Genomic DNA, 15231 nt, shown 5'->3' on the forward strand with positions numbered 1-15231 from the left:
TACAACCCATTCCTCCTTATATTATGCTACTCCTGCCTCATACCTTTAACTCATACTTTGCTTCCCACATCACACAGGACTACAAAGAAGGTGGACTTTCCTAACTGGAAACAAATAATAATAGTGTTTACTAAGTGTCAGACTGTGCTAACCACTTTGAAATTATATCATTTGATCTTTACAACAACTCTGAGAGGCAGGTGCTATTACTATTCCCATCTTACAGATGAGGAAACCAAGGCAAATAAAGCTTAAGTGACTTGCCTAGGGTCACACAGCTATTAAGTATCTGAGACTAGATTTGAACTTAAGACTTCCTAACTGCATGATCAGTACTCTGTCCACTGTGCCATCTTTCTGTCCCTCAACGGGTGTAATCATAGGCTATATTAATAGAGGCCCACTTACAGAACTAGAGAGACAATAGTTTCATTGTACTCTGGACAGATCATATCTAAATTATTGTGTTCAGTTCTAAATGCCATATTTTAGGAAGGACGTTGATAAACTGTGAGTGTCCAGGGGATGGCAATCAGGATGGTGAAGGGTCTTGAGATTGTGCTATAAATGAGAACTTGGAACATTTAGCCTGAAGAAAGGAAGACAGAGGGAGGTCATGATAGCTGCTTCATGTGTATGAAGGGCTTCCATAACGGAAGAGGGATGGGACTTGTTCTGCTTGGCCCCAAAGGGCAGAACTAAGAGCAGCTACAGAGTGGGGTGAAGAAAGAGGAAGTTGTAGAGAGGCAGATCCCAGCTTAAAGTCGGGAAAAACTTCCTAAAAGTTATTTCTGTTTATCTGTCATTCTCAAAGAGGATCAACGACATCATGAGTTACAAGATTTCTTTTTTCTTTTTTTTTTAAGCAATTGGGGTTAAGTGACTTGCCCAGGGTCACACAGCTAGTAAGTGTCAAGTGTTTGGTTTGAGGTCAGATTTGAACTCAGGTCCTCCTGACCTTAGGACTGGTGCTCTATCCACTGTGCCACCTAGCTGCCCCTAGTCACATGATTTCTTGACTTGCATTACAGCTATCCTGAAAGAGGAATGGGCTGCCTGCAAAGTTAATGGATTCCCTCTCACTAGAGGTCCTCAAATGGCAACTAGAAGACAAGTTTTGGGAGATATTGTAATGAGTTCTTATTCAGATACGTGTTGCACTAGAAAACATCTGAGGTTCCTTCTAAGACTGAGATTCTCTGCTCCTGTGCCGTGGGATACTTGCTTGGAAATGTCACAAAATGGCACCAATAGGATACACTAAATCACATTGCTTTGTGACAATCCTTTTAGTCTTCCTTGCTTAACCCTTGGTCACTTCTCCATATTCTAAACCTTCTCTTTACCCTCCGCCGAAGGTCATTAGCTGGAAATCTCGCCTCCGACTTTGCTGAAAAAAATAAAGACTGTCCATAATGAGTTCTTTCTTTCCTCCCCTGGCTCCAGCCTTACCCAACTCCATCATCTCTCATTCTCTCCTCATTTCCTTTCTTATCCAAGGAATCTCTGTTTCCTATTTTCTCCTTCTAATTATTCTCATTCTTTCGCTCCAATTCAATTCCTCCTTCAATTCCTGACATCTTCCTTGCTGCCTATAAAAATATCTAAGTCTTTGTTACATTAAAAAACCTTCACTACCTTTCACTACAAAACTTTCACTAAATCCTACTGACAGGTCTAAAAGGGAATTTTCTCCCCTCCTCCCTGCACCCTTATACCTGAGCATAGCCTTTTGCCAAGCTTACTTATTTCTGTGAGGGTACCAGTCACTGTAACTTTCAACTCTTCCTTCTCTCTAACACCCTAAATCTGGTCCATTGCAAATTCTTGTCAATTCTACCTTCCCAATATAGCTCAAATCCACCTCCTTTTCTCCATCCCTTCAGGACCTCATCACTTCTCTCCTTTACTATTTCAATAGCTCCCTGATTAGTTTTATTACTTCTAGTCTTTCACCTCTCCAAATGCGTCTTTCATATAGTTGCCAAATTAACATTCTTAAGATGTGTATCTGGCCATTGGAGGTCATCGCCAGTGGTCCTGACCAAGGCCTTGCCACTGGACTCTGATGACCCTGGAGGAGAGAATAAGGCTGATGACTTTGCACAGCTCTGCCTCACTTGAATCCAATTCACTTGTAAGTCAAGACATCATCCTCCTGATATCACTGGTCCTATTTCAGAATGAAGGACCAACAACAATAACAACATCTGGACACTTCAATCCCCTGCTCAGGAATCTTTAGGAGTTCCCTACTGTTGTTAGAATAAACCAAACTTATCAGCACGGCATTTAAAGCTTCCCACAATATGGTCACCACTTACTTTTCTGGACTTATTTTGTATTACTTCCCTCCGTACACATCTTATTCCAGACAAGCTACAGTGGCCCAATAGATACTCCTCAAACTCAGGATGCCTTTGCCCATTGCCATGTCTTTGAACACACCATTCTCCATGCCTAGGATGCTTTTCCCCCTTGCCTGTACCTCTTAGAGTCTCTGCTTCACGCAAGACTCAATGTAGATGCACCTTCCTACAGGAAGACTTTTGTATAAACCCTCCGCTCAGTCCACATTATTAATATTCTGTCTCTCCTGAAATTATATATACATATATATATAAATTATATGTTGTTTTAAATATGAAATTACATGTAAAATTATATGAAACTATATATTATATAAATTTCAATATATTTACCTGTGCACATGCTATATTTGTCTCCCTTCCCCCCTGGAAAATCTATGCTCCATGAAGGCAGAACCTACTTCACTTTTGCCTATGCTTTATTGACACTGTCATAATCCCTTAAATATGTCAGGTGCTTGATCAATGTTGAATGGAGACTTTTTAGAAAAGTGAACTTGTGACTCCCATTGGTCCTATGAATCCTCCCCTACCAATACTGCATTCCAGTGAAAAAGAGTAGAGTGTTTAGACAATTCTTTTTAGCTGGGCAGATAGGTCATGGATGCAAATTGACGACATGATGATTGGATCTCTGAACACTGGGACAATCCCAAGAATGTGAGGAGCAATGGACAGACCAAAGCATAGTTGGCTCCAGATTTGCCATGTTAGGGTTCTAGTGTCATATAGATAGGGATAGGGACTGGACCTATGCTTTCACTAGAATAGGGATCTCCCAGGTGAAGAAACTTCTTCTTCAATGCAGGTTGTCACCTTTCTGCCCTGTTAAAGAATTATGTAGAGTAGAAAAAAGGTTGAATGACCTGCCCAGAGTTGCACAGTTTGTATATATCAGAGACTGTACTTGAACTCAAGTCCTCCTGGCTATATACATAAGCAAAGGAATGATTTATTTTGGTAGATTTGGATGAAAACAGGTGAGACTGGCTAATGCTTGCTCTTCTCTCAGGAAGAACAGCCTCCATTCTTGCTACCTCCCACTCACTAGAATCACATAAAAGCAGGGTTGTTGAAACATGTAATTTAATGATTGTATTATTATTATTATTTTATTCAGAGCCCGGAGGCATTATCTTTTTTGTTTTCACTGGGGTTTAGGATACAGCTTTTTTCCTCCCAGTGACTGGAATAACAGAAATAAAAAGATGAGGTAGGGATTGTGAGTTAGACAGGAAACAGCATCTCTCAGCCCCCAAGGCATGCAGCCACAGAAGTTCATAAGGCATCACCTTATTGCCATTCCTGGCACCTCCAAGATTTTTTCCTATCTTTTGCTGCCTCCTAGAAATACTCACAACCAGGGGAGGTCTTTAGTATCAGGCTGACCATAGTATCAGGCTGACCATTCCTCTTCCTCCAGGCCTGTTAGGTTCGGGGGGAATTTCTGAGTCCTTAGCCCTTACTGCTCCAGGTAGCAGTGGTACCATCTCTAACCTTCCCTTGCCATTTTCTACTACAACTCATTTTACAGATGAGGAATTTGGGACAGACAGGGTTAAGTGACTTACCCAGGGTCACACAAGCTAGTAAGTGTCTGAGGCCAGATTTGAACTCATGAAGATGGGTCTTCCTGAGTCTGAACCCAATGTTTTATCCACTGTACCACCTAGCTTGCCGGTAAGATATATGTTGTTTTGCTAATCTGATCATTCCCCTGATCTGCTTCCCTGTTCTATACTTTGCTCCTTCTTAGGACTCTGTTCCCTCTAGAGGCCTTCCATACTTGTTGACTTTCACCCCTTGGACCTGAACTGTCCTCTGACTTAGGCAAACTAATTATGCGTGAACTTGACCCAGGCAACTGAATTGAGCAATTCCTTACTTGTCCTCGACTCTCAGAAGCTCCCTACTGGCTACTTGCAGCATTACCCTCCTGAACCACAGGGGTTAAAACGTAGGGTGAACAGCTTCAGCTCAGAGCTGACAGACTCCAATTCATTCATTCATTCATTCATTCATTCATTCATTCATTCATTCATGTCATTACAGTTCCTAATACATAATAGTTGCCTATTATGTGTTAAGAACTGTAATGAGTGCAGGGGAAAGAAAGAAAATCAATAAATACAATGGTCTGTGCTCTCAAGGGGCTTATACATTCTATTAGAGGAAACAACATGTAAGTAAATCCAGAATATATACCTTCAAAGTACAAAACTACAAAATAATTGTGTGTGAGGAGATAGGGACCATCCATCATGTGGTCCAGGAAAGGATTCACGTAAGAGATGGTGTTTGATCTGAGCTCTGGAAGAAGCAAGGGTTCTAAGAGACAGAGATGAGCAGAGTACATTTTGAGCATGTGGGTGGTATCTAGAAAGGCACTGACATGGGAAGAGATGAAATATAATGTACAAACCCAGTCAGTCAGTTTGCTTGGAGCTGGAGTGTGTAAAAGCAGATAATTCATGATAAATCTGCAAAGGAGAAAGATCGTCAAAGGCTTCAAATGCGAAACCAGAGGAGCTGGCACTTTGTCCACAAAGCAAAGGGAGACACTAGACGTTCTTGAGCAGAGGGGAGGCATGGTCTCTGTATGGACTCCTGACTCAGTTTTGCTAATCATGGTGCCTCATTTCCAGGCTTCCTCTCCTTGCTTCTACAGGTAGAAGGTAAAGAAATGAAAGAAGCAGATTCTTCTAACCATAGTACAAATATACAACTGGCCTCCCTAAAGTAGATGTCCAGGAATAAGTTTTTTGAGATGCACCATCCTCCTTGATCATATACAGCGTGCATTTTGCAATTTTCTTTCTAAAATCTTATCTTTTGTTTTCACATAAACATTTTTGAATACATGTCCTACTCCCCTACCTTGGGACCCCTCTCTTGTCACCAAGATGATAATGATAATAGCTAACATTATATAATGCTCTAAGGTTTATAAAGATGTTTTCTCATTTGATCCTTAAAACAACCTTGGAAGGCAGGCACTATTATTATCCTCATTGTACAGATCAGGAGCTGAGGCTCAGAAATTAAGTGACTTGTCCAGGGTCACATAGCTAGTAAGTGTCTAAGGCAGGATTTAAATTCATGCCTTCCTGACTACAAGTCAGGCTCTCTATCCACTGTGCTACAAGAAAGAAAGAGAAAAAAGGAAAAAAAAGCAGTTCAGCAAAACCAACTAGCCTATATAGTACACATGTCTGACAGCATATGCAAATATTCCATATGTGTAGTCCCAAGACTTCTGCAAAAAAGGGGAGGATGTGTATATTCTTAACTGTTCTTTGGAGCTAAGACTGCTCATTATAACCACATAACATTGTCCCTTTTTTGTTTTCTGATTACATGTAATCAAAGCGTATATTGCTTTCCTTGTTGTGCCCCTTTCATTCTGTATCAGTTCATATAAGTCTTTTCAAGCTTCTCTGAATTCTTCATATTAATTTCTCATGGAACAATAATACTTCATTACATTCACGCACCACAATCCATTTATCCTTTTCCCAATCAATGGGTATCTGCTTTGTTTCCAGTTCTTTGCTGCCATGAAACGAGTTCTTCTATGAATATTTTTGTGTTTCTGGGACCTTTTTTTCCTTTTATCTCCCCCAGGTAGATGCCTAGAAGTAGGATTTCTGGGTCAAGGCTTTTTAGTTGCTTTCTTAGCATAATTCCAAATTGTTTTATGGGATGATTTGGACTAATTCAGTGTTTTGTAATTTTTTTAAAAAAAGGAAACTTGCACTCTTGGCTCCTCTTTTGGTATTACATATCTAATCTTGGGAGAATTGTTTTTTTTTTTTCCCCAGTGATACCTGACAGACCAGGTCTTTACCATTGGGATGCTAGATAATTGTGGCCACAGGGACTCATGCTTATAATACCCAGCAAGTTTAAATCTTTCTAAATGTGTAGGAGAAAGAGGAGTGGATTGAATTCCTCTTTGATTAGGGCAGTCACCTACTAGGGTAGGCTTACTGATTTTGGACTAGAATCAGGGAAAAATTATCTTGAGCAAATGTGTCCAAGACAGGTCTGTTTCAAATGTCAGTTTGGGCTACCCTGCTGGCTCTCCCTCCCTGAAGATGGTTCATGGCCATTTTCTTCTTTTTGTATAAGAGAAAAGGAGGTGAAAGAGAGAAATCCGACTCTATAATGCTAGACAGACGGTGCCGACAATATACGTGTTGGCTCAGACTGCCTGGCTTGGCTTGCCTTCCCTTTCTGTTCATGGCAGCATTAAGAAGATTGATTTCTGTTTGTGAGCCATAATGGGAAACTGTAATGGTTTGTGAGGGAGATATTTGGCCTGAGGACACCTTGTAAGTGTGCCAGTCACTTAGGGGGAAGGCACTTGACTTAGAGCCAGAGAAGGCCCCGATTCCTTTCTTTTTTCTCTCCTTTTCTCTTCCTTTTTTTTCCTCAGTCTCCATTTTTTTCTTTCCTTCTTACCCTTCTTTTCTTCTTATCTTCCTCATCAGATAATAAGACCTTAAATCTAGAACTAGTAGAGACCTCAAAAGCCATTTAGTCCAACTGCTTCATTTTAGAGGTTAGGAAACTGAGGCCAAAAGAAGTTAAGTGACTAGACCAAAGTCACACAGGAAATAAGCAGCAGAGGCAGAATTTAAATATAAGTCTTCTGACTTCAAAGCCAGTGCTCTTTTCACTGCACCAAACTACTTTCTCATAACTTTCCTTGTCCCCCTTCCTCTCACTCCTTGCTCCTTCTCTTACCCCTTCTTTTACTCCTTTTTCTCCTTTCCCTCCTCCTCCTTCTTCTCCTTCTCTTCCTGCTCCTCCATCTCCTCTTCTTCCCCCTTCTCGATCTCCTCTTCTTCCCCCTTCCTCTTTTTCCACCTCCTCCTCTTCCTTCTTCTCCTTTTTTTCTTTATCATTGTCTTTACCTTCTTCTTCATTCTCTAACTCTTTCTCAGTCTCTCATCTTTGTCTCTCCTTTTACATACTCCATTCAGAAAAATGGGTGTCACCATTCCTTGCTGCTCTTGGAATGGTAGGAGATGGCAAACACAGGGCTCTCTCTCACAATGCCCAGGAAGTTGTCTTCTCTGTGCAGTGGAAAGAGTTCTGGGCTGGAATTCCAAGGACCAGGGTCTGAATCCTGACTTTGCCTCTTATTGTGTGTGACCTTAGGCAAATGACTTGTCTTTCTTGGGCCTCTTGTCCTCCTCTGCTAAATGAAGGTGTTAGAATAAATGATCTCCAATTTTCTTTCCATCTCTGAATCTATGATTCTAACAATATCCTTAGACATTTCCAAAGTGTCCCATGGCCCTACAGTCCTGTTAGAATGATGTGAGGTTTTCTTTGTGGAATTTTACTGTTTCTGAAAGGTACCAGTAAGCAAGATGGATAACTTGGGGAACTGAAGGTTATATGTGACAGAAGTAGAGAATGAGCTTTTCCATCCCTGGACATCAGTCTCAGCAATAGCTGGCAGCCTGGCTGAGATGAGGAATAGGGTAACTCATTCTCTGGAATCTATAGAACAGCATTATGGTTAAAAAAAAATACACACTTTAATCTAGGATAACTAAGCCTTTGTGGCCAATGAATGGCTTTTGAGGGGCCGCTTCTCTATTCCCCAGGATGCTTTTAAGTTAGTTTCTCCACAAAGAATTATTTTCACTTTTTCATATGACAGTCTTTGTCAGGAAGCAGAACAATGAACAAAGACCATGTCTTTAGACATCAAGTTGAATGAGGTATGAATGATAGGAGGTGCTAAAGTTAGCGTAGATTAGGCAATGGTCAAAATGAAAGATAATTGAGGATTACACCTAACTCTATCTTGGTATTTGAATCCTTAAAACAACAACAAGCAACGACAAAACTTGACTTTCTGGTGATGTTGTTAACTACTTCCCAACTCTTTGAAACCAAAAGCTTTCTAGGACTTAAGTCTTCTGTGTGTGGCTATGCTTCCCTGATGCCATCCTCTTCCCTTTGCTGATTTGCCAGGATACCATACCAGAAAAGAAGTCTGAATTATTATGGTATTAAAAGATAAAATACGTTGATATTATATAATACTATACATATTCTAAGTTTCTAAACTTTTTCTGTATTGCCTGCTGGCCTTCATGTTATCTGTGGCTTCTGCAAGACTTCCAAAAACATTCCGATTTAATTTCTTCTGCTGACCTGCGATATATTGAAACCCAATGGGGAAAGTTGCAATGTGGAAGGGATAGCTGTAGAAGTTAATCTGAAAGGGAAGGCAGTAGAGGGGTGTTGGGGTGTCTTCTGTAGAAGGTGGAATTTAAGCAGCATCAGGAAGGAAGTCAAGGAAAGCAGGAGGCAAAAACAAGTAGGAATAGCATTTCAGGTATAGGAGACCACCAATGAAAACGACAGTCAGTAATATCACGTATAGTGTAGCATCCTTAGAGAGGACTAAAGTATAATAAGACCGAAAAAGTAAGTTTAGGTTGTGAAGGGCTTTAAATGCCAAATGGGGCATTTTATACTTGATCCTAGAGATTTTAGGGAACCATTGGAATTTATTGATCAAAGGGGTGACCTAGTCAGACTTGAGCTTTAGGAAAATAGCTTTGGCAGCTGATTGGAGGATTGGAGTGGGGAGAGGCTTGAAGCAGGAAGATTACCCGCAAGCATTGTAATAGTTCAAGCATGAGGTGGGGAGGACTTCTGCACGTGGATGGCAGTTGTGTGAATGGATGGAAGGGGATGTGTGCAAGAGATGTTATAAAGATAGAAATTACAAGCCTTGACAACAGACTGGATACGTGGAATGAGTGAAAGAAGTAGAAAATGACACTGAGGTTGTGAGTCTAGGTGACTGGGAGGATGGTGGTTTCCTTGACAAGAATAAGAAAGTTAAGAGGGTTTAAGTGAAATAAACACTTTTTTCTTTTTTTGTGTATGTTGAATTTTTGATGTAAACCTCAAAAAGGCAGTTGCTAACGTGATAAGGGAGCTCAGGAGAGAGTTTTGGGAGAGATATAGATCTGGAATAATCTACATGGAGATGATAATTTAACTCATGGGAGCTTATGGGAACACCTAGTGAGAAAGAGGAAGAAAAGAAGAACACCCAAGACAGTGACTTGGAGGGCACCCACAGTTAGTGAGTGTGACCTAGAGAAAGATCTAGAAAGGAAATTAAGAAAGAGTGGTCAGACAGATAGGAGGCTAACCAGAAATGTGTAGTATCATGAAAACCTAGAGAAGAGAAAGTATCTAGGTTAGGAAATTCACTCTGCCAATAGAGGCTGGCAGTTCTTTGTTATTAGAGTTTAAGAGAGTTGCCTAGAACACTGAGGGGTTAGGAGACTTGCCTAGTATGAATCAGAGGCAGGAAAAAACCCAGGTCTTCCTGGCCATCTCTTTATTTGCCATACAATATTACTCCTCTTGTCTATTATCACTGTTAAATGTTTAAAAAGGAAATCTTAAAGTATTCATGCAAAGAACAATGATTTTGAAACGCGCTTTATGTTTCAGAAATAATGTTAAAAGTAACATGTCATAGAGTATGTAATTAAATCCCTCATTTATTCAGTGTGGCTATATCTTTAAAAGGAAGACAAGGGATAAGAAGAATAACATATTTATGTGTATGGGGCATATGTGACCATCCTTAGGACTGTTAATTATCTGCTTTTTATTCCCACTAAGAATAGAACAGGTTTCAGCAACAGCTATAGAAATTTTGCTTGGAGATGAACAAGAATTTCCCCAAAGAGTAGTTAAATAGTGGAACCAATGATCAAAAGGTGCCATAGTCTGCCTCCACATCTCCACCACTCAGTTAACTCTCAGTCCTCTGTCCCCGGACTGGAGAGATTGGAGAGATTTTAAGATGGAATGGACACTCACATGTCAGGAGCAATTGAGTTTAATCTTCCTTAAAGGAAGGGGGACCTCCCCAATTTTCTTTTCAGCCTCAAGGCTCTCTGAGTCTTTGAGTAATAGCCTAGTCAGTTTTCATTCTCATGTACCCTTAGGTGCTCCTTTTGATGTCCTGTGTGCATAGGACCCTCCTGAGATATCATTGACTAATGCCAAAAAGCTGAGGGAACAGGTAGCAACATAAATGATGATTTGCCACAAGAGGAAAAATGGCCATGGAGAGACTGAGAGAGACAGGCACAGGCAGCCAGCCTTGGATTCTCCGTCCCATCTTATCCTCAATAGCTTTTACAAGCCATAATCCTTCACTACAAAAAGATTAATCTGTTATACAGCCAAATTAATGAGCATTCCTTCTCTTTTTTGCTCCTCTTCAATCTTTCTTATCGACTAGCTCCGTCCCTACTTCCTATAAATATGCTCAGGGCTACCCTATTCTAAAAAAATTATACTTCCTTATACACTATTACCTCCTCAGGCTGTTATTCTGTCTTCTCTGTCTCTATTAAAATTCTGAGTCACCTGAATAGCGACGTGAAGGAAAGAATGTGGATGGACAACTAGCACGGCTGTGGAATAAACTGGAAGATTTCAGAGGCAGCAGGGTGGTGACATGGACAGAACATTGAACCTGAACTCAGGAAAACTTATGTTCAAAATCAGCCTTAGACAGTTGCTTGTTCTGTGAACTTGAGCAAGTCACTTAAATTCTGTTTGCTATGGTTTCTCCAACTGCAAAATGGGGAAAATAACAGCCAAAGGGTTGTTATCAAGACAAAATAATATTTGAGTGCTATGTAAATGTTGTTGTAGGGCAGGTAGTGGCACAGTGGTTAGAGTGACAGGTCTGAAGTCAAGAAGACACCTTCCTGAGTTCAAATCTAGCCTCAGATACTTACTAGCTGTGTGACCCTGGGCAAATCACTTAACCCTGTTTGCCTCAGTTTCCTCATCTGTAAAATGAGGAGAAAGAGATGGCAAAGCACTCCAATATCTTTGCCAACAAAACCCCAAACGGGGTCACAAAGAGTCGGACATGACTAAAACTCTTGAACAACAACAATATAAATTCTTATTCAGAGGGCATTTGTGTTGAATGAATGAATAAATAAATGAATAAAAACACTTATGGGGTTCTGTTTTATTAGTAGAGAGACACTACTTCCCTTCCTTACCACTCATGCTCTTCTCAGCTCCCTGTAACCTGACCGCCCATCCACAACTCTCTGCTAGAAACTTTTTCCTCCATGGTAAATGAATAAATGAGAAAGCAATTATTAGGCCCTTCCTATCAACAAACCACTATGTTAAATGCTACGGATACAGAAAGAAAGGAAAAAGTCTCTGTTTTCAGGGAGCTCACATTCTAATGGGGAGACAAGATCTACAAGTCAGATGGAAGGGTCCCATCATCTTTAGGGCACACTGGAAAAGCACACAATAGTGTCTTCCTTGATGTCATTTCCACTGTCATATAAGATCTCCAATGACACCTTAATTGCCAAATTAAATTCATCTTTCCACTGTCATTCATGGTCATTTCCCACATTGCTCCACTTCCCCCATCCTCACGCCTTACTATCTTCCAGGTCCCTCCTGCCTCCCCTGGGTACTATTTTCTTCCCATAGCTTATGGAGACCTGCCATGATGGTTAATTCAGGGAAGTGGTCCTCCAGGTGCTGCAGTCACCCAGTACTATCATCAGATCTAAGGAGCCCTGGGCCTTGTCATCCCCACAATCTCACCTTTAGGACTTTGGCACCTTTCCATTTGCCTTTTAGCCAAATTTTCTTTTATGTTTTCTCCAATTAGAATGTGAGCTTCCTGGGAACAGGAACTATCTTGCTCTTTCTTTTCATATTCCCAGTACTTAGCTTAGCACTTGGATTCATTCATTCCCCAACAAATGCCATTTGGCTCATGCAAACACTTTAAGTTTATTCTATAACTACGCTGGCTGTCCATCCATTTTCCTTTCCTTGTCATACCCAGACCAGTTTGCAACCACTCCATAAAAACAATTCCACCATGGATTTAACTAATACCCTTAAATAAGCCTGTGGAGGAATTGACAGCTAGAGAGAACTCCATGCCCCTACAACCTTTGGGGCATAGCTATTTCCTTCTTTGTTTGTATCTCCAACTTTCGCCATAATAGCCTTTCCCCCCTTCCCCCCCATCTTTTCCCTCCTGACTCATCCCATCCAATATTTGATGCTGTCAGCATCAACTTGCTTTATTTTGTCTCATTCTATTGAATTTTATTTTAACTACAGTAATGTCTTTTTTTAAACACAAATCTTTTCTCAGTATACAACTCCTCCCCAACCCAACCCAATTCCCTCCCTTGTAACAAAGAAAAACAGTTATGCAAAATTGACCTACCCAACAACCACATCTAATAGAGAATGTAGCCTTCATTTCTAGCCCCAAATCCTTTCTAGAGAGAGGAGGGTGTTTTTTTTTCCTCCCCTGCCTCTGGAATCAGTCAGGATTCACACCTTCCTTCCGGATCCTCTCTGCTCCCTAGGCTTCATGCTGCTGCTCTCTTCTTGATCTGTACTTGTCCAGTGATTACTTTTCTGTCTCTTTTGTTGGTCACCTTCCTCCTCCCATGCCCAGCTGTAGGTATACTATGAGTTGCCAAGGTTTTATCCACCACCCTTTCTTTCCTCTTGACATTCTCTTTGGTGATCTAATCCAATCCTCTTGTTTTAATGATCATCTTTTTGTAGGTGATGCTGAAATCTCTATATCCACCCTAATCTCTACCCTGAAAGCAGTTCTGCATAACCTCCTGATACCTCAAATTTAACATGGATTAAACTGAATGAGTCATTTTCCACTCTGTCCCCCCCAAATTTCCCCTCCTCTTACCTATACTATTTCTGTTGAAGTCCCTACCACCATCCTGGTCAATGAGGCTTGTATTATCTCCCTCTCAGAGGCAGCTAAGTGGTACAGTTGATAGATTACTGGGCCTGAAGCCAGTAGGTGCTGAGTTCAAATGTGACCTCAGATACTTACTAGGTGTGTGACCCTGGGCAAGTCACTCAATCTTTGTCCATCTCAGTTACTTCAATTGTTGGATGGGAATGATAATAGCAGCACCATTGTGAGGATCAAATGAGCTAATACACATGAAGTGCTTAGCACAGTACCTGGCACTGAGTAGGATGCTGCTTCCTTTTCAACCCCGTATTTCTGCAATATAATACCTCTTACATCCATATTCTCCTCTCCTTTCACAGTGCTATCACCTCAGCCCTCATTATTTTTCACCTAGACTATTGCAATAGTCTCCTAATCATTTTATCATAACATTTCTATAGAACAAAAGTGCTTTTCCCATCACCTTAGTTCAGTCCCTTATCACCTCTCACTTGGCCTATAACAGTATCTTTCTAATTGGTCTCCCTCATCCCAGTTTCTCCCTTCTCCCATCCATCCTTCAAAAAACTGCCAGACCAATCTACACAAATCCAAACATGTTACTCCCTGCTAAAAAAATTTATGGTGTCTCTCCACTGGCCATAGATAAAGTCCAGATTCCCTAGTCTGGCATACAAGGCTTTTCCACAGTGTAACTTACTATTTGAACCTCATTTCATACTACTCTTCTCCATGCTGACTACATGTCAGTCAAATTGGGTGAATAGCTATTTCCTCGTCTCTGACCCTTGTAAATTCTTACAAGTTACCATCCAACATTGGTTTATTAAGGTCATGGCAAACTGCCCCTCTCCTTTCTTGACAGAATTACTAGAATGGCAGATTAGGGGAATGATAGAGATGTGGCATATCTGGATTTCAAGAGGCATGTGATAAAGTCTCTCATAATATCTTTATATATAAAGTAGAGACATGTGGACAAACAGCAGCAAGTGAGTTGGATTCAGAGCTGGTTGACTGTCTGAACCCAAAGAAGACTGATGAGTGGATCATTGTCTTTAGTAGCGAAAGGTGTTTAGCAGAATTCTGTAGAGCTGTGTCCTACTGTGGTCAACATATTTATCAGGCACTAAGATGAATAATAGATGACCCATTTATCAAATTTTCAGATTAACACTTAAGCTGAGAGGTGGTAAGTTTTGCAGGAGAGCTAGTGTATAGAATTGGGATCCCAAAAAGTTTTGAAATGCTAGAACAATGACCCAAAGCTAACAAATGAATTTTAATAGGAATAAGTATAAAGTCCTGCTTTGGGGTACAAAAATTCACTTGCATAACAAGAGGATGAGGGAGATTTGATTAGTAAATGACTAGTATTTTTTAAAAGAGCAGGTAGGTGTGGTACAGTAGAGCATTGGACTTACAGTCAGGAAGACTCCTTTTCCTGAGGTCAAATCCAGCCTCAGACATTAACTGCGTGGTCTTGTGCAAGTCACTTAACCTCACTTGCCTCAGTTTTCTCATCTGTAAACAGAGCTGGAGAAGAAAATGCAAGTATCTTTTGCCAAGTATCTTTACCAAGAAAACCCCAAATAGGGTCATGAAGAGTTGGACATGACTGAGAAATGACTGAACACAAGAATAAATATTTTTTTAAAATATGGATTTTGGTAGATTTTAAGCTTAATGTAAGTCAACACTATGATCTTGGAGCCAATAAATCTAATTCAATTTCAGGCTGTATTCAAATCAATTCAACATAATTTAGCATAAATTTATTACGTACCTACTGTCTGCAAGGTATTATGTCCTGGAGGATACAAAAATCATTGTGACATAAAACCATGCTCTTGAAAAGCTTACAGACTAATAAAAGGGAAGGACATTTGTACAAATAACTGTGACTCAAGGAAGTGTGAGTAAATTAAAAGGAAGAGAAAGTGTGAAAAAGAAGGGAGAGGTCAGTCAAAGAGCCTATGAGAAATATGAGGAGGGAGAAGTCATCTTCACTGGGAAATGTCATGGTACCCTAGTTAGACCTATAATGAATAGAAGGATTTC

Source organism: Phascolarctos cinereus, unplaced genomic scaffold, assembly GCF_003287225.1.
Source record: "Phascolarctos cinereus isolate Bilbo 61053 unplaced genomic scaffold, phaCin_HiC Scaffold_726;HRSCAF=1367, whole genome shotgun sequence".
Classification (NCBI taxonomy): domain Eukaryota; kingdom Metazoa; phylum Chordata; class Mammalia; order Diprotodontia; family Phascolarctidae; genus Phascolarctos; species Phascolarctos cinereus.